The sequence below is a fragment of the Schistocerca serialis genome, chromosome 6, assembly GCF_023864345.2.
Source record: "Schistocerca serialis cubense isolate TAMUIC-IGC-003099 chromosome 6, iqSchSeri2.2, whole genome shotgun sequence".
Lineage (NCBI taxonomy): Eukaryota > Metazoa > Arthropoda > Insecta > Orthoptera > Acrididae > Schistocerca > Schistocerca serialis.
The window spans coordinates 27,258,652-27,278,517 of record NC_064643.1 but is presented as its reverse complement, the minus strand read 5'-3'; positions in this window follow the sequence as shown (position 1 = coordinate 27,278,517).

Sequence of the window (19,866 nt, the reverse complement as noted above, 5' to 3'; positions counted from 1 at the left end):
GAAGAGTGAGACTTCTTAGAGTCTGTGCTTTGATCCTTTCCTGTGAGAACAGTATTAGTTTCCGATACACCACTACAGGTTCAACGTATTCCTTGGACATACACATTGGCGATGAAACATCGAAATCGCAACGGAATAAAATACAAAAGACACAATGCAGCCGTAAGAACAAGAATGCAGACTCATCTTACAGGCTGTGCTTTGAGCATCCCCTGGGAGACCAGTATTAGTTTCCGATACACCACTGCAGGTTCGATGTATTCCTTGGACATACACATTGACGATGAAACACTGAAATTACATCGTAATTAAATACAAAAGGTACAATGCCGCCTTAAGTGCAAGAAGAGTGAGACTTCTTAGAGTCTGTCCTTTTATCCATTCCTGTGCGACCAGTATCAGTTTCCGATACGCCACTGCAGGTTCAATGTATTCCTTCGACCTTCACATAGACGATGAAACACAGGAATCGCATCGGAATTAAATACAAATGGCACAATGCCGCCTTAAGTACAGGAATAGAGACTCTTGTTACAGTCGGTGCTTTGAGCATTCCCTGTGAGACCAGTATTAGTTTCCGATACACCATTGTCGGTTCAATGAATTCTTTGGACCTTCACATTGACGATGTAACACAGAATTCCAATCGGAATTAAATTCAAAATGCACAATGTCACCTTAAGTACAAGAATAGAGACTCTTCTTACAGTCGGTTCTTTGAGCATTCCCTTTGAGACCAGTATTAGTTTCCGATACACCACAGCAGGTTCAGTGTATTCCTTGGACCTTCACATTGACGATGAAACACAGAAATCGCATCGGAATTAAATACAAACGGCACAATGCAGCCTTAAGTACAAGAATAGAGACTCTTCTTACTGTCGGTGCTTTGAGCATTCCCCGTGAGACCAGTATTAGCTTGCGATACACCACTGCAGGTCCAATGTATTCCTTGGACATATACATTGACGATGAAACACTGAAATTACATCGGAATTAAATACAAAACGCACAATGCCGCCTTAAGTGCAAGAAGAGTGGGACTTCTTAGAGTCTGTGCTTTGATCCATTCCTGTTAGACCAGTATTAGCTTCCGATACGCCAATGCAGGTTCAATGTATTCCTTGGACATACACATTGACGATGAAACACAGAAATCGCATCGGAATTAAATACAAAAGGCACAATGCCGCCTTATGTACAGGAATAGAGACTCTTCTTACAGTCGTTGTTTGAGCATTCCCTGTGAGACCAGTATTAGTTTCCGATACACCACAGCAAGTTCAATGTACTCCTTGGACCTTCACATTGACGATGAAACACAGTAACGCGTCGGTATTAAATACAAAATGCACAATGCCGCCTTAAGGGCAAGAAAAGAGTCTCTTCTTACAGTCGGTGCTTTGAGCATTTCCTGTGAGACCAGTATCAGTTTCCGTTACTCCACAGCAGCATCAATATATTCCTTAGACTTACACATTGACGATGAAACACTGAAATTACATCGGAATTAAATACAAAAGGCTCAATGCCGCCTTAAGTACGAGAAAAGTGAGTCTCCTTTGAGACTGTGCTTTGATCCTTTCCTGTGAGACCAGTATTAGTTTCCGATACACCACTGCAGGTTCAATGTATTCCTTGGACATTCACATTGACGATGAAACACCGTAATCGCATCGGAATTAAATACAAAAGGCGCAATGCCGCCTTAAGTACAAGAATAGAGACTCTTCTTACAGTCGGTGTTTGAGCAATCCCTGTGAGTCCAGTATTAGTTTCCGATACACCACTGCAGGTCCAACGTATTCCTTAGACATACACATTGACGATGAAACCCTGAAATTACATAGGAATTAAATACAAAAGGCACAATGCCGCCTTAAGTACAAGAAAAGTGAGACTTCTTTGAGTCTGTGCTTTGATCCTTTCCTGTGAGACCAGTATTAGTTTCCGATTCACCACTGCAGGTTCAATGTATTCCTTGGACATACACCTTGACGATGAAACACAGAAATCGAATCGGAATTAAATACAAAAGGCACAATGCCCCCTTAAGTACAAGAATAGAGACTCTTCTTACAGTCTTACAGTCGGTGTTTTGAGCATTCCCTGTGAGACCATGAAATTAGTACAAGTATGGAGACTCTTCTTACAGTCGGTGCTTTGAGCATTCCCTGTGAGACCAGAATTAGCTTCCGACACACCACTCCAGGTTCAATGTATTCCTTGGATATACACATTGACGATGAAGCACTGAAATTAAATCGGAATGAAATACAAAAGGGACATTGCCGCCTTAAGTGCAAGATGTGTGTGACTTCTTAGAGTCCGTGCTATGATCCTTTCCTGTGAGACCAGTATTAGTTTCCGATACATCACTGCAGGTTCAATGTGTTCCTTGGACCTTCACATTGACGATGAAACATAGAAGTCACATGGGAATTAAATACAAAAAGCACAATGCCGCCTTAAGTACAAGAATAGAGACTGTTCTTACAGTCGGTGCTTTGAGCATTCCCTGTGAGACCAGTATTAGTTTCCGATATACCACTGCAGGTTCAATGTACTCCTTGGACCTTCACATTGACGATGAAACACAGTAACGCATCGGTATTAAATACAAAAGGCACAATGCCGCCTTAAGTGCAAGAAAAAAGTCTCTTCTTACAGTCGGTGCTTTGAGCATTTCCTGTGAGACCAGTATCAGTTTCCGTTACTCCACTGCAGCTTCAATATATTCCTTAGACTTACATTTTGACGATGAAACACTGAAATTACATCGGAATGAAATACAAAAGGCACAATGCCGCCATAAGTGCATGAATAAAGACTCTTCTTACAGTCGGTGCTTTGAGCATTCCCTGTGAGACCAGAATTAGCTTCCGACACACCACTCCAGGTTCAATGTATTCCTTGGATATACACATTGACGATGAAACACTGAAATTAAATCGGAATGAAATACAAAAGGGACATTGCCGCCTTAAGTGCAAGATGTGTGTGACTTCTTAGAGTCCGTGCTATGATCCTTTCCTGTGAGACCAGTATTAGTTTCCGATACACCACTGCAGGTACAATGTATTCCTTGGACATACACGTTGACGATGAAACACTGAAATTACATCGGAATTAAATACAAAAGGCACAATACCGCCCTAAGTGCCAGAAGAGTGAGTCTTCTTAGATTCTGTGCTTTGATCCTTTCCTGTGAGACCAGTTTTAGTTTCCGATACACCACTGCAGATTCAATGTATTCCTTGGACATACACATTGACGATGAAACACAGAAATTACATCGTAAATAAATACAAAAGGTACAATGCCGCCTTAAGTGCAAGAAGAGTGAGTCTTCTTAGGATTTGTGCTTTTATCCTTTCCTGTGCGACCAGTATTAGTTGCCGATACGCCACTGCAGGTTCAATGTATTCCCTGGACCTTCACATTGTCGATGAAACACAGAAGTCGCATCGGAATTAAATACAAAAGGCACAATGCCGCCTTAAGTACAAGAATAGAGACTCTTCTTACGGTCGGTGCTTTGAGCATTCCCTGTGAGACCACTATTAGCTTGTGATACACCACAGCAGGTTCAATGTGTTCCCTGGACCTTCATAATGGTGATGAAACACAGAAATCGCATCGGAATTAAATACAAAAGGCACAATGCCACCATAAGTACAAGAATAGAGACTCATCTTACAGTCGGTGCTTTGAGCATTACCTGCAAGACGAGTATTAGTTTCCGATACACCACTGCAGGTTCAATGTGTACCTTAGACACACACATTGACGAAGAAACACTGAAATTAAATCGGAATTAGATACAAAAGGCTAAATGCCGCCTTAAGTGCAAGAAGAGTGAGACGTCTTAAAGTCTGTGATTTGTTCATTTGCTGTGAGACCAGTATGTTTCCGATACACCACTGCAGGTTCAATGCATTCTTTGGACCATCACATTGACAATGAAACACAGAAATCGCATCGGAATTAAATACAAAAGGCACAATGCCGCCTTAAGTACAAGAATAGAGACTCTTCTTACAGTCGGTGCTTTGGACATACTCCGTGAGACCAGTATTCGATTCCGATACACCACTGCAAGTTCAATGTATTCCTTGGACCATCACATTGACGATGAAACACAGAAATCGCATTGGAATTAAATACAAAAATCACAATGCCAACTTAAGTACAAGAATAGAGACTCTTCTTACAGTCGGTGCTATGACCATTCCCTGTGAGACCAGTATTAGTTTCCGATACACCACTGCAGGTTCAATGTATTTCTTGGACATACACATTGACGATGGAAAACTGAAATTACATCGGAATTAAATACAAAAGGCACAATGCCGCCTTAAGTGCAAGAAGAGTGAGACTTCTTAGAGTCTGTGCTTTGATCCTTTCCTGTGAGACCAGTATTAGTTTCCGATACAGCACTGCAGGTTCAATGTATTCCACGGACTATCAATTGACGATGAAACACTGAAATCGCATCGGAATTAAATACGAAAGGCACAATACCGCCTTCAGTGCAAGAAGAGTGACACTTCTTACAGTCGGTTCTTTGAGCATTCCCTGTGAGACCATTATTAGTTTCCGATACACCACTGCAGGTTCAATGTGTTCCATGGAAATTCACATTGGCGATGAGACACAGAAATCGGATCGGAATTAAATACAAAAGGCACAATGCCGCCTTAACCACAAGAATAGAGACTCTTCTTACAGTCGGTGCTTTGAGCATTCCCTGTGAGACCAGTATTAGTTTCCGATATACCACAGCAAATTCAAGGTATTCCTTGGACATACACATTGACGATCAAACACTGAAATTACATCGGAATTAAATACAAAAGGCACAAAGCGGCCTTAAGTGCAAGAAGAGTGAGACTTCTTAGAGTCTGTGCTTTGATCCTTTCCTGTGAGAACAGTATTAGTTTCCGATACACCACTACAGGTTCAACGTATTCCTTGGACATACACATTGGCGATGAAACATCGAAATCGCAACGGAATAAAATACAAAAGACACAATGCAGCCGTAAGAACAAGAATGCAGACTCATCTTACAGGCTGTGCTTTGAGCATCCCCTGGGAGACCAGTATTAGTTTCCGATACACCACTGCAGGTTCGATGTATTCCTTGGACATACACATTGACGATGAAACACTGAAATTACATCGTAATTAAATACAAAAGGTACAATGCCGCCTTAAGTGCAAGAAGAGTGAGACTTCTTAGAGTCTGTCCTTTTATCCATTCCTGTGCGACCAGTATCAGTTTCCGATACGCCACTGCAGGTTCAATGTATTCCTTCGACCTTCACATAGACGATGAAACACAGGAATCGCATCGGAATTAAATACAAATGGCACAATGCCGCCTTAAGTACAGGAATAGAGACTCTTGTTACAGTCGGTGCTTTGAGCATTCCCTGTGAGACCAGTATTAGTTTCCGATACACCATTGTCGGTTCAATGAATTCTTTGGACCTTCACATTGACGATGTAACACAGAATTCCAATCGGAATTAAATTCAAAATGCACAATGTCACCTTAAGTACAAGAATAGAGACTCTTCTTACAGTCGGTTCTTTGAGCATTCCCTTTGAGACCAGTATTAGTTTCCGATACACCACAGCAGGTTCAGTGTATTCCTTGGACATTCACATTGACGATGAAACACAGAAATCGCATCGGAATTAAATACAAACGGCACAATGCAGCCTTAAGTACAAGAATAGAGACTCTTCTTACTGTCGGTGCTTTGAGCATTCCCCGTGAGACCAGTATTAGCTTGCGATACACCACTGCAGGTCCAATGTATTCCTTGGACATATACATTGACGATGAAACACTGAAATTACATCGGAATTAAATACAAAACGCACAATGCCGCCTTAAGTGCAAGAAGAGTGGGACTTCTTAGAGTCTGTGCTTTGATCCATTCCTGTTAGACCAGTATTAGCTTCCGATACGCCAATGCAGGTTCAATGTATTCCTTGGACATACACATTGACGATGAAACACAGAAATCGCATCGGAATTAAATACAAAAGGCACAATGCCGCCTTATGTACAGGAATAGAGACTCTTCTTACAGTCGTTGTTTGAGCATTCCCTGTGAGACCAGTATTAGTTTCCGATACACCACAGCAAGTTCAATGTACTCCTTGGACCTTCACATTGACGATGAAACACAGTAACGCGTCGGTATTAAATACAAAATGCACAATGCCGCCTTAAGGGCAAGAAAAGAGTCTCTTCTTACAGTCGGTGCTTTGAGCATTTCCTGTGAGACCAGTATCAGTTTCCGTTACTCCACAGCAGCATCAATATATTCCTTAGACTTACACATTGACGATGAAACACTGAAATTACATCGGAATTAAATACAAAAGGCTCAATGCCGCCTTAAGTACGAGAAAAGTGAGTCTTCTTTGAGACTGTGCTTTGATCCTTTCCTGTGAGACCAGTATTAGTTTCCGATACACCACTGCAGGTTCAATGTATTCCTTGGACATTCACATTGACGATGAAACACCGTAATCGCATCGGAATTAAATACAAAAGGCGCAATGCCGCCTTAAGTACAAGAATAGAGACTCTTCTTACAGTCGGTGTTTGAGCAATCCCTGTGAGTCCAGTATTAGTTTCCGATACACCACTGCAGGTCCAACGTATTCCTTAGACATACACATTGACGATGAAACCCTGAAATTACATAGGAATTAAATACAAAAGGCACAATGCCGCCTTAAGTACAAGAAAAGTGAGACTTCTTTGAGTCTGTGCTTTGATCCTTTCCTGTGAGACCAGTATTAGTTTCCGATTCACCACTGCAGGTTCAATGTATTCCTTGGACATACACCTTGACGATGAAACACAGAAATCGAATCGGAATTAAATACAAAAGGCACAATGCCCCCTTAAGTACAAGAATAGAGACTCTTCTTACAGTCTTACAGTCGGTGTTTTGAGCATTCCCTGTGAGACCATGAAATTAGTACAAGTATGGAGACTCTTCTTACAATCGGTGCTTTGAGCATTCCCTGTGAGACCAGAATTAGCTTCCGACACACCACTCCAGGTTCAATGTATTCCTTGGATATACACATTGACGATGAAACACTGAAATTAAATCGGAATGAAATACAAAAGGGACATTGCCGCCTTAAGTGCAAGATGTGTGTGACTTCTTAGAGTCCGTGCTATGATCCTTTCCTGTGAGACCAGTATTAGTTTCCGATACATCACTGCAGGTTCAATGTGTTCCTTGGACCTTCACATTGACGATGAAACATAGAAGTCACATGGGAATTAAATACAAAAAGCACAATGCCGCCTTAAGTACAAGAATAGAGACTGTTCTTACAGTCGGTGCTTTGAGCATTCCCTGTGAGACCAGTATTAGTTTCCGATATACCACTGCAGGTTCAATGTACTCCTTGGACCTTCACATTGACGATGAAACACAGTAACGCATCGGTATTAAATACAAAAGGCACAATGCCGCCTTAAGTGCAAGAAAAAAGTCTCTTCTTACAGTCGGTGCTTTGAGCATTTCCTGTGAGACCAGTATCAGTTTCCGTTACTCCACTGCAGCTTCAATATATTCCTTAGACTTACATTTTGACGATGAAACACTGAAATTACATCGGAATGAAATACAAAAGGCACAATGCCGCCATAAGTGCATGAATAAAGACTCTTCTTACAGTCGGTGCTTTGAGCATTCCCTGTGAGGCCAGTATTAGTTTCCGATTCACCACTGCAGGTACAATGTATTCCTTGGACATTCAAATTGACGATGAAACACAGAAATCGCATCGGAATTAAATACAAAATGCACAATGCCGCCTTACGTACAAGAATAGAGACACTTCTTACAGTCGGTGCTTTGAGCATTCCCTTTGAGACCAGTATTGTTTTCCGATACACCACTGCAGGTTCAATGTATTCCTTGGACATACACATTGACAATGAAACACAGAAATGGCATCGGAATTAAACACAAAAGGCACAATGCCGCTATAAGTGCCATAATAGAGACCCTTCTTACAGTCGGTGCTTTGAGCATTCCCTGTGAGACCAGTATTAGTTTCCGATACACCACAGCAGGTACAATGTATTCCTTGGAACTTCCAATTGACGATGAAACACAGAAATCGCATCGGAATTAAATACAAAAGGCACAATGCCGCCTTAATTACATGAATTGAGACTCTTACTTCAGTCGGTACTTTGAGCATTCCCTTTGAGACCAGTATTAGTTTCCGATACACCATAGCAGGTTCAGTGTATTCCTTGGACCTTCACATTGACGATAAAACACAGAAATCGCATCGGAATTAAATACAAACGGCACAATGCCGCCTTCAGTACAGGAAAAGAGACTCTTCTTACAGTCGGTGCCTTGAGCATTCCCCGTGAGACCAGTATTAGCTTCCGATACACCACTGCAGGGTCAATGTATTCCTTGGACATACACATTGACGATGAAACACTGAAATTACATCGGAATTACATACAAAACGCACAATGCCGCCTTAAGTGCAAGAAGGGTGATACTTCGTAGAGTCTGCGCTTTGATCCTTTCCTGTGAGACCAGTATTAGTTTCCGATACACCACTGCAGGTTTAATGTATTCCTTGGACCTTCACATTGACGATGGAACACTGAAATCACATCGGAATTAAATACAAAAGTCGCAATGCCGCCTCAAGTACAAGAATAGAGACTCTTCTTACAGTCGGTGCTTTGAGCATTCCCTGTGAGACCAGTATTAGCTTCCGACACACCACTCCAGGTTCAATGTATTCCTTGGACATACACATTGACGATGAAACACTGAAATTAAATCGGAATGAAATACAAAAGGGACATTGCCGCCTTAAGTGCAAGATGTGTGTGACTTCTTAGAGTCCGTGCTTTGATCCTTTCCTGTGAGACCAGTATTAGTTTCCGATACATCACTGCAGGTTTAATGTGTTCCTTGGAACTTCACATTGACGATGAAACATAGAAGTCACATGGGAATTAAATACAAAAAGCACAATGCCGCCTTAAGTACAAGAATAGAGACTGTTCTTACAGTCGGTGCTTTGAGCATTCCCTGTGAGACCAGTATTAGTTTCCGATATACCACTGCAGGTTCAATGTACTCCTTGGACCTTCACATTGACGATGAAACACAGTAACGCATCGGTATTAAATACAAAAGGCACAATGCCGCCTTAAGTGCAAGAAAAAAGTCTCTTCTTACAGTCGGTGCTTTGAGCATTTCCTGTGAGACCAGTATCAGTTTCCGTTACTCCACTGCAGCTTCAATATATTCCTTAGACTTACACCTTGACGATGAAACACTGAAATTACATCGGAATGAAATACAAAAGGCACAATGCCGCCATAAGTGCATGAATAAAGACTCTTCTTACAGTCGGTGCTTTGAGCATTCCCTGTGAGGCCAGTATTAGTTTCCGATTCACCACTGCAGGTACAATGTATTCCTTGGACATTCAAATTGACGATGAAACACAGAAATCGCATCGGAATTAAATACAAAATGCACAATGCCTCCTTACGTACAAGAATAGAGACACTTCTTACAGTCGGTGCTTTGAGCATTCCCTTTGAGACCAGTATTGTTTTCCGATACACCACTGCAGGTTCAATGTATTCCTTGGACATACACATTGACAATGAAACACAGAAATGGCATCGGAATTAAACACAAAAGGCACAATGCCGCTATAAGCGCCATAATAGAGACCCTTCTTACAGTCGGTGCTTTGAGCATTCCCTGTGAGACCAGTATTAGTTTCCGATACACCACAGCAGGTACAATGTATTCCTTGGAGCTTCCAATTGACGATGAAACACAGAAATCGCATCGGAATTAAATACAAAAGGCACAATGCCGCCTTAATTACATGAATTGAGACTCTTACTTCAGTCGGTACTTTGAGCATTCCCTTTGAGACCAGTATTAGTTTCCGATACACCATAGCAGGTTCAGTGTATTCCTTGGACCTTCACATTGACGATAAAACACAGAAATCGCATCGGAATTAAATACAAACGGCACAATGCCGCCTTAAGTACAGGAATAGAGACTCTTCTTACAGTCGGTGCCTTGAGCATTCCCCGTGAGACCAGTATTAGCTTCCGATACACCACTGCAGGGTCAATGTATTCCTTGGACATACACATTGACGATGAAACACTGAAATTACATCGGAATTACATACAAAACGCACAATGCCGCCTTAAGTGCAAGAAGGGTGATACTTCGTAGAGTCTGCGCTTTGATCCTTTCCTGTGAGACCAGTATTAGTTTCCGATACACCACTGCAGGTTTAATGTATTCCTTGGACCTTCACATTGACGATGGAACACAGAAATCACATCGGAATTAAATACAAAAGGCGCAATGCCGCCTCAAGTACAAGAATAGTGACTCTTCTTACAGTCGGTGTTTTGAGCATTCCCTGTGACACCAGTATTAGTTTCCGATACACCACTGCAGGTTCAATGTATTCCTTGGACATACACCTTGACGATGAAACACAGAAATCGCATCGGACTTAAATACAAAAGGCACAGTGCCGACTTAAGTACAAGAATAGAGACTTTTCTTACAGTCTTACAGTCGGTGTTTTGAGCATTCCCTGTGAGACCATGAAATAAGTACAAGTATAGCTACTCTTCTTACAGTCGGTGCTTTGAGCATTCCCTGTGAGACCAGTATTAGTTTCCGACACACAACTCCAGGTTCAATGTATTCCTTGGACATACACATTGACGATGAAACACTGAAATTACATCGGAATTAAATACAAAAGTCACAATGCCGCCGTAAGTACAAGAATAGAGACTCTTCATACGGTCGGTGATTTGAGCATTCATTGTGAGACCAGTATTAATTTCCGATACACCACTGCAGGTTCAATGTATTCCTTAGACCTTCACATTGACGATGAAACACAGAAATCGCATCGGAATTAAATACAAAAGGCACAATGCCCCCTTAAGTACAAGAATAGAGACTCTTCTTACAGTCGGTGCTTTGAGCATTCCCTGAGAGACCAGTATTAGTTTCCGATACACCATTGCAGGTTCAATGTATTCCTTGGACCTTCACGTTGTCGATGAAACACAGAATCGCATTGGAATTAAATACAAAAGGCACAATGCCGCCGTAAGTACAAGAATAGAGACTCTTCTTACAGTCGGTGCTTTGAGCATTCCCTGTGAGACCAGTATTAGCTTGTGATACACCACTGCAGGTTCAATGTGTTCCTTGGACCTTCATATTGACGATGAAACACAGAAATCGCATCGGAATTAAATACAAAAGGCACAATGCCACCATAAGTACAAGAATAGAGACTCTTCGTACAGTCGGTGCTTTGAGCATTTCCTGCAAGACGAGTATTAGTTTCCGTTACACCACTGCAGGTTCAATGTATACCTTAGACACACACATTGACGGAGAAACACTGAAATTAAATCGGAATTAGATACAAAAGGCACAATGCCGCCTTAAGTGCAAGAAGAGTGAGACTTCTTAAAGTCTGTGATTTGATCCTTTGCTGTGAGACCAGTATGTTTCCGATACACCACTGCAGGTTCAATGTATTCCTTGGACCATCACATTGACGATGAAAGACAGAAATCGCATCGGAATTAAATACAAAAATCACAATGCCGACTTAAGTACAAGAATAGAGACTCTTCTTACAGTCGGTGCTATGACCATTCCCTGTGAGACCAGTATTAGTTTCCGATACACCACTGCAGGTTCAATGTATTTCTTGGACATACACATTGACGATGAAAAACTGAAATTACATCGGAATTAAATACAAAAGGCACAATGCCGCCTTAAGTGCAAGAAGAGTGAGACTTCTTAGTGTCTGTGCTTTGATCCTTTCCTGTGAGACCAGTATTAGTTTCCAATACTGCACTGCAGGTTCAATGTATTCCACGGACTTTCAAATTGACGATGAAACACTGAAATCGCATCGGAATTAAATACAAATGGCACAATACCGCCTTAAGTGCAAGAAGAGTGACATTTCTTACAGTCGGATCTTTGAGCATTCCCTGTGAGACCAGTATTAGTTTCCGATACACCACTGCAGGTTCAATGTATTCCATGGAAATTCACATTGACGATGAGACACAGAAATCGGATCGGAATTAAATACAAAAGGCACAATGCCGCCTTAAGCACAAGAATAGAGATTCTTCTTACAGTCGGTGCTTTGATCATTCCCTGTGAGACCAGTATTAGTTTCCGATACACCACAGCACGTTCAAGTTATTCCTTGGACATACACATTGACGATCAAACACTGAAATTACATCGGAATTAAATACAAAAGGCACAAAGCCGCCTTAAGTGCAAGAAGAGTGAGACTTCTTAGAGACTGTGCTTTGATCCGTTCCTGTGAGAACAGTATTAGTTTCCGATACACCACTGCAGGTTCAATGTATTCCTTGGACATACACATTGACGATGAAACACAGAAATCGCATCGGAATTAAATACAAAAGGCACAATGCCACCTGAAGTACAAGAATAGAGACTCTTAGAGAAGTCGGTGCTTTGAGCATTCCGTGTGAGACCAGTATTAGTTTCCCATACACCACTTCAGGTTCAATGTACTCCTTGGACATACACATTGACGATGAAACACAGAAATCGCATCGGAATTAAATAGAAAAGGCACAATGCCGCCTTAAGTACAAGAATAGAGACTCCTCTTAATGTCGGTGCTTTGAGCATTCCGTGTGAGACCAGTATTAGTTTCCGATACACCACTGCAGGTTCTATGTATTCCTTGGACATACACAATGACAATGAAACACTGAAATTGCATCGGAATTAAATACAAGAGGAACAATTCCGCCTTAAGTGCAAGAAGAGTGAAACTTTTTAATATCTGTGCTTTGATCCTTTCCTGTGAGACCAGTATTAGTTTCCGATACACCACTACAGGTTCAATCTATTCCTTGGACCTTCACGTTGACGATGAAACACCGAAATCGCATCGGAATAAAATACAAAAGAAACAATGCAGCCTTAAGGACAAGAATGCAGACTCATCTTACAGGCTGTGCTTTGAGCATTCCCTGTGAGACCAGTATTAGTTTCCGATACACCACTGCAGATTCAATGTATTCCTTGGACATACACATTGACGATGAAACACAGAAATCGCATCGGAATTAAATACAAAAGGCACAATGCTGCCTTAAGTAGAAGAATAGAGACTCTTCTTGCAGTCGGTGTTTTGAGCATTCCCTGTGAGACCAGTATTAGTTTCCGATACACCACTCCAGGTTCAATGTACTCCTTGGACATACTCATTGACAATGAAACACAGAAATCGCATCGGAATTAAATACAAAAGGCACAATGCCGCCTTATGTACAAGAATAGAGACTCTTCTTACAGTCGGTGCATTGAGCATTCCCTGTGAGACCAGTATTAGTTTCCGATACACCATTGCCGGTTCAATGAATTCTTTGGACCTTCACATTGACGATGTAACACAGAATTAGCATCGGAATTAAATACAAAATGCACAATGCCACCTTAAGTACAAGAATAGAGACTCTTCTTACAGTCGGTTTTTTGAGCATTCCCTTTGAGACAGTATTAGTTTCCGATACACCATAGCAGGTTCAGTGAATTCCTTGGACCTTCACATTGACGATGAAACACAGAAATCGCATCGGAATTAAACACAAACGGCACAATGCCGCCTTTAGTACAAGAATAGAGACACTTCTTACAGTCGGTGCTTTGAGCATTCCCCGTGAGACCAGTATTAGCTTCCGATACACCACTGCAGGTCCAATGTATTCCATGGACATACAAATTGACGATGAAACACTGAAATTACATCGGAATTAAATACAAAACGCACAATGCCGCCTTAAGTGCAAGAAGAGTGGGACTTCTTAGAGTCTGTGCTTTGATCCATTCCTGTGAGACCAGTATTAGCTTCCGATACGCCACTGCAGTTTCAATGTATTCCTTGGACATACACATTGACGATGAAACACAGAAATCGCATCGGAATTAAATACAAAAGGCACAATGCCGCCTTATGTACAGGAATAGAGACTCTTCTTACAGTCGTTGTTTGAGCATTCCCTGTGAGACCAGTATTAGTTTCCGTTACACCACCGCAAGTTCAATGTACTCCTTGGACCTTCACATTGACGATGAAACACAGAAACGCATCGATATTAAATACAAAAGGCGAAATGCCGCCTTAAGTGCAAGAATAAAGTCTCTTCTTACAGTCGGTGCTTTGAGCATTCCCTGTGAGACCAGTATCAGTTTCCGTTACACCATTACAGTTTCTATATATTCCTTAGACTTACACATTGATGATGAAACACATAAATTACATCGTAAATAAATACAAAAGGCACAATGCCGCCTTAAGTACGAGAGAAGTGGGTCATCTTTGAGTCTGTGCTTTGATCCTTTCCTGTGAGACCAGTATTAGTTTCCGATACACCACTGCAGGTTCAATGTATTCCTTGGACCTTCACATTGACGATGAAACACCGAAATCGCATCGGAATTAAATACAAAAGGCGCAATGCCGCCTTAAGTACAAGTAAAGTGAGACTTCTTTGAGTCTGTACTTTGATCCTTTCCTGTGAGACCAGTATTAGTTTCCGATTCACCACTGCAGGTTCAATGTATTCCTTGGACATAAACCTTGACGATGAAACACAGAAATCGCATCGGAATTAAATACAAAAGGCACAATGCCCCCTTAAGTACAAGAATAGAGACTCTTCTTACAGTCTTACAGTCGGTGTTTTGAGCATTCCCTGTGAGACCATGAAATTAGTACAAGTATGGAGACTCTTCTTACAGTCGGTGCTTTGAGCATTCCCTGTGAGACCAGTATTAGTTTCCGACACACCACTCCAGGTTCCATGTATTCCTTGGACATACACATTGACGATGAAACACTGAAATTAAATCGTAAATAAATACAAAAGGCACAATGCCGCCTTAAGTACGAGAAAAGTGAGTCATCTTTGAGTCTGTGCTTTGATCCTTTCCTGTGAGACCAGTATTAGTTTCCGATACATCACTGCAGGTTCAATGTGTTCCTTGGACATACACATTGACGATGAAACACAGAAATCGCATCGGAATTAAATAGAAAAGGCACAATGCCGCCTCAAGTACAAGAATAGAGACTCCTCTTAAAGTCGGTGCTTTGAGCATTCCGTGTGAGACCAGTATTAGTTTCCGATACACCACTGCAGGTTCAATGTATTCCTTGGACCTTCACATAGACGATGAAACACCGGAATCGCATCGGATTTAAATACAAAAGGCACAATGCCGCATTAAGCACAAGAATAGAGACTCTTCTCATAGTCGGTGCATTGAGCATTCCCTGTGAGACAAGTATTAGTTTCCGATACACCATTGCCGGTTCAATGAATTCTTTGGACCTTCACATTGACGATGTAACACAGAATTCGCATCGGAATTAAATACAAAATGCACAATGCCACCTTAAGTACAAGAATAGAGACTCTTCTTACAGTCGGTTCTTTGAGCATTCCCTTTGAGACCAGTATTAGTTTCCGATACACCATAGCAGGTTCAGTGAATTCCTTGGACCTTCACATTGACTATGAAACACAGAAATCGCATCGGAATTAAATACAAACGGCACAATGCCGCCTTAAGTACAAGAATAGAGACTCTTCTTTCAGTCGGTGCTTTGAGCATTCCCCGTGAGACCAGTATTAGCTTGCGATACACCACTGCAGGTCCAATGTATTCCATGGACATACACATTGACGATGAAACACTGAAATTACATCGTAATTAAATACAAAAGGTACAATGCCGCCTTAAGTGCAAGAAGAGTGAGACTTCTTAGAGTCTGTCCTTTTATCCATTCCTGTGCGACCAGTATCAGTTTTCGATACGCCACTGCAGGTTCAATGTATTCCTTCGACCTTCACATAGACGATGAAACACAGGAATCGCATCGGAATTAAATACAAATGGCACAATGCCGCCTTAAGAACAGGAATAGAGACTCTTGTTACAGTCGGTGCTTTGAGCATTCCCTGTGAGACCAGTATTAGTTTCCGATACACCATTGTCGGTTCAATGAATTCTTTGGACCTTCACATTGACGATGTAACACAGAATTCCAATCGGAATTAAATACAAAAGGCACAATGTCACCTTAAGTACAAGAATAGAGACTCATCTTACAGTCGGTTCTTTGAGCATTCCCTTTGAGACCAGTATTAGTTTCCGATACACCATAGCAGGTTCAGTGTATTCCTTGGACCTTCACATTGACGATGAAACACAGAATTCGCATCAGAATTAAATACAAAGGGCACAATGCCGCCTTAAGTACAAGAATAGAGACTCTTCTTACTGTCGGTGCTTTGAGCATTCCCCGTGAGACCAGTATTAGCTTGCGATACACCACTGCAGGTCCAATGTATTCCTTGGACATATACATTGACGATGAAACACTGAAATTACATCGGAATTAAATACAAAACGCACAATGCCGCCTTACGTGCAAGAAGAGTGGGACTTCTTAGAGTCTGTGCTTTGATCCATTCCTGTTAGACCAGTATTAGCTTCCGATACGCCACTGCAGGTTCAATGTATTCCTTGGACATACACATGGACGATGAAACACAGAAATCGCATCGGAATTAAATACAAAAGGCACAATGCCGCCTTATGTACAGGAATAGAGACTCTTCTTACAGTCGTTGTTTGAGCATTCCCTGTGAGACCAGTATTAGTTTCCGATACACCACTGCAGGTCCAATGTATTCCTTAGACATACACATTGACGATGAAACCCTGAAATTACATAGGAATTAAATAAAAGGCACAATGCCGCCTTAAGTACAAGAAAAGTGAGACTTCTTTGAGTCTGTGCTTTGATCCTTTCCTGTGAGACCAGTATTAGTTTCCGATTCACCACTGCAGGTTCAATGTATTCCTTGGACATACACCTTGACGATGAAACACAGAGATCGAATCGGAATTAAATACAAAAGGCACAATGCCCCCTTAAGTACAAGAATAGAGACTCTTCTTACAGTCTCACAGTCGGTGTTTTGAGCATTCCCTGTGAGACCATGAAATTAGTACAAGTATGGAGACTCTTCTTAGAGTCGGTGCTTTGAGCATTCCCTGTGAGACCAGTATTAGTTTCCGACACACCACTCCAGGTTCAATGTATTCCTTGGACATACGCACTGACGATGAAACACTGAAATTAAATCGGAATGAAATACAAAAGGGACATTGCCGCCTTAAGTGCAAGATGTGTGAGACTTCTTAGAGTCCGTGCTTTGATCCTTTCCTGTGAGACCAGTATTAGTTTCCGATACATCACTGCAGGTTCAATGTGTTCCTTGGACCTTCACATTGACGATGAAACATAGAAGTCACATGGGAATTAAATACAAAAGGCACAATGCCGCCTTAAGTACAAGATTAGAGACTCTTCTTACAGTCGGTGCTTTGAGCATTCCCTGTGAGACCAGTATTAGTTTCCGATATACCACTGCAGGTTCAATGTACACCTTGGACCTTCACATTGACGATGACACACAGTAACGCATCGGTATTAAATACAAAAGGCACAATGCCGCCTTAAGTGCAAGAAAAAAGTCTCTTCTTACAGTCGGTGCTTTGAGCATTTCCTGTGAGACCAGTATCAGTTCCCGTTACTCCACTGCAGCTTCAATATATTCCTTAGACATACACCTTGACGATGAAACACTGAAATTACATCGGAATGAAATACAAAAGGCACAATGCCGCCATAAGTGCATGAATAAAGACTCTTCTTACAGTCGGTGCTTTGAGCATTCCCTGTGAGGCCAGTATTAGTTTCCGATACACCACTGCAGGTACAATGTATTCCTTGGACATTCAAATTGACGATGAAACACAGAAATCGCATCGGGATTAAATACAAAATGCACAATGCCGCCTTACGTACAAGAATAGAGACTCTTCTTACAGTCGGTGCTTTGAGCATTCCCTTTGAGACCAGTATTGTTTTCCGATACACCACTGCAGGTTCAATGTATTCCTTGGACATACACATTGACAATGAAACACAGAAATGGCATCGGAATTAAACACAAAAGGCACAATGCCGCTATAAGTGCCATAATAGAGACCCTTCTTACAGTCGGTGCTTTGAGCATTCCCTGTGAGACCAGTATTAGTTTCCGATACACCTCAGCAGGTACAATGTATTCCTTGGAACTTCCAATTGACGATGAAACACAGAAATCGCATCGGAATTAAATACAAAAGGCACAATGCCGCCTTAAGTACATGAATTGAGACTCTTACTTCAGTCGGTACTTTGAGCATTCCCTTTGAGACCAGTATTAGTTTCCGATACACCTTTGCAGGTTCAGTGTATTCCTTGGACCTTCACATTGACGATAAAACACAGAAATCGCATCGGAATTAAATACCAACGGCACAATGCCGCCTTAAGTACAAGAATAGAGACTCTTCTTACAGTCGGTGCCTTGAGCATTCCCCGTGAGACCAGTATTAGCTTTCGATACACCACTGCAGGTTCAATGTATTCCTTGGACATACACATTGACGATGAAACACTGAAATTACATCGGAATTACATACAAAACGCACAATGCCGCCTTAAGTGCAAAAAGGGTGATACTTCGTAGAGTCTGCGCTTTGATCCTTTCCCGTGAGACCAGTATTAGTTTCCGATACACCACTGCAGGTTTAATGTATTCCTTAGACCTTCACATTGACGATGAAACACAGAAATCACATCGGAATTAAATACAAAAGGCACAATGCCGCCTCAAGTACAAGAATAGAGACTCTTCTTACAGTCGGTGCTTTGAGCATTCCCTTTGAGACCAGTATTAGTTTCCGATACACCACTGCAGGTTCAATGTATTCCTTGGACATACACATTGACGATGAAACACAGATATCGCATCGGAATTAAATACAAAAATCACAATGGCGCCTTAGGTACACGAATAGAGACTCTTCTTATAGTCGGTGCTTTGAGCATTCCCTGCCAGACCAGTATTAGTTTCCGATACACCACTGCAGGTTCTATGTATTCCTTAGACATACACATTGACCATGAAACACTGAAATTACATCGGAATTAAATACAAAAGGCACAATGCCGCCATAAGTGCAAGAATAGAGACTCTTCTTACAGTCGGTGCTTTGAGCATTCCACTGCAGGTTCAATGTATTCCTTGGACATACACATTGACGATGAAACACTGAAATCGCATCGGAATTAAATACAAAAGGCACAATGCCGCCTTAAGTGCAAGAATAGAGACTCTTCATACGGTCGGTGATTTGAGCATTCATTGTGAGACCAGTATTAATTTCCGATACACCACTGCAGGTTCAATGTATTCCTTAGACCTTCACATTGACGATGTAACACAGAAATCGCATCGGAATTAAATACAAAAGGCACAATGCCCCCTTAAGTACAAGAATAGAGACTCTTCTTAAAGTCGGTGCTTAGGCATTCCGTGTGAGACTACTATTAATTTCCGATACACCACTGCAGGTTCAATGTATTCCTTGGACATACACATTGACAATGAAACACTGAAATTAATTCCGCCCTAAGTGCAAGAAGTGTGAAACTTCTTAAAATCTGAGCTTTGATCCTTTCCTGTGAGACCAGTATTAGTTTCCGATACACCACTGCAGGTACAATGTATTCCTTGGACATACACGTTGACGATGAAACACTGAAATTACATCGGAATTTAATACA